The 1,973-nt window shown below is 43.6% G+C and overlaps 1 pseudogene; it reads left to right on the top strand.

Moving 5' to 3' along the window:
• Window positions 1-205: 205 nt before the first annotated feature.
• On the top strand, window positions 206-1,528 carry LOC111179184 (protein lin-28 homolog B pseudogene; annotated as a pseudogene).
• The last annotated feature ends 445 nt before the right edge of the window (window positions 1,529-1,973 follow it).

Here is a 1,973-nt window from a genome sequence, read left to right as displayed (position 1 = left end):
TATAATTTGGATGAACCATTTTTCTGACAAGATTTAAGGTTTTTCTCCTTACTCTTTATAAGTTATAAATATATTTGTAATTTAGAAACTCTTGTAGAATTAAATTTAATTAGCATTAATAAGAACCCATTTTTGCTCAGGGACATGCGAGGTGCTAGTTATAAAGACAGGAGATTCCTGTTCTCATGAAGGTTACCATGACTGACTAGAGAACCACACAGGGCAACTATACCAGAGTTTGTGAGTGGGTTGTCTGATTCTACTGTAGGAGCTCAGAAAGGGGTGAGACAATTAGGACTTGGTTTGGTCAGGAGTCATGAGGACATGGTTCTGGAACTATGGCCTGAGGTATGAGAAGTCTGTGAAATGCAGGAAAAGTGTTTCAGAGATTCAGTCTATTGAGAATAAGAAACTATGGCTTATGAATTAGAATTAAGGATTTGAGGAGAACAGAGAAAAACGCACTTGGGCTTAGGTTGCTTTTGAAAAGAAAACAACGAAGAATCGATACATTCGCAGGAGCAGTAACTGACTATTGACTGGAACACCGGATGCGGGTGCCTTACGAGGATTTGTACTCCAAAACAAAAATTTTTTTTTTAACTGCACGTTGATAAATATTGAGTGTTTTCAAGTAATATCTTACAGAATGTATTTAGTGTCTTCATTGCGGAAATTTCTTAAATGTTCTTCAGAAGACAATGAGGTCATTCAACCAGGTTTCATCAGCCCCAGGCGGGGCAAGCAAAGGTGGTAGAGAAGAGCCCGGGAAGCTGCCAGAGCAGGCAGAGGAGGAATCCCAGATTTTGCACGGAACTGGCCACTGTAAGTGGTTCAAGGTGTGAATGGGATTTGGATTCATCTCCATGATAAACCGAGAGGGAAGCCCCGTGGATATTCTAGTTGATGTATTTGTACACCGAAGCAAATTATTCATGGAAGGATTTAGAAGCCTAAAAGAAGGAGAACCAGTGGAATTCACATTTAAAAAATCTTCCAAAGGCCTTGAATCAATATGGGTAACAGGACTGGTGGGAGCCCCTGTTTAGGAAGTGAAAGAAAACCCAAAGGGAAGACACTACAAAAAAGAAAACCAAAAGGAGACCGATGCTACAGTGGTGGTGGCCTTGATCGTCATGCTAAGGAATGTAGTCTTCCTCCTCGGCCAGAGAAGTGCCATTGCTGTCAGAGCATCACGCACATGGTGGCGAACTGCCCTCACAGAACTGGGTGCAGCCGCCCGCCCGTTCTCAGGGAAGACCGGAAGCAGAGCCCCAGCCACGCACTTCAACGTTCCCTCGAGAGGTGCGGGGGGGCGGGGTACGGCTATTCGTCACCACCGTTTCCTCAGGAGGCGAGGTCCGAGGTCTCAGAGTGGCCAGGCACGTCACCTGCAGAAGCTTCATCCACAAAGTCATCTGCAGCACCAGAAGATCAAAGCAAAACGGGGCCTTCCGTTCAAAAACGGAAAAAGACATGACCCTTTTTCTTAACGTATCGTTTTCTCTCCCAGGTTGGGAAGTCTACCTCATGCAAATACAGGGGAACAGTATTGCACAAACAGCAGCTGACCTGGGATTTTTAACTCCTGTTGAGGAACAGTGAATTTTTTTAAACAGACAAATCACTCTAAGCAAATTACCTTTGAGCAGGGTGTCATGTGTCACGTGACTCAGAGGATGCGATGCTCTGTGTATCTGTATGTGCCTGTGTGAGAGGGAGAGAGCCTGAGTCTGTGTGTAGGAGGATTTTCTATAGAATGTAGACGTGTAAAGAGGGTTTGTCTTTATATATGTGTGTATAGAGATGTAAGCACACACCCTCCCTCGCAGAATTGGACATCCCCAAGAATTGAAAATTCAGGTGAAGCATTTTAGATGGTTTTGAAAATAACCCTTGGAGTTTTTCTTGAAATACCATTCCCTTTATATTGCGTTAGGAAAAAAAAAATGACTGTTACCTTCTGTGTGAAC

Source organism: Delphinapterus leucas, chromosome 4, assembly GCF_059928025.1.
Source record: "Delphinapterus leucas isolate spDelLeu-1000000601 "Yukka" chromosome 4, BTC_Dleu_Yukka2, whole genome shotgun sequence".
NCBI lineage: Eukaryota > Metazoa > Chordata > Mammalia > Artiodactyla > Monodontidae > Delphinapterus > Delphinapterus leucas.
This window is presented reverse-complemented; position numbering and strand designations above follow the sequence as displayed.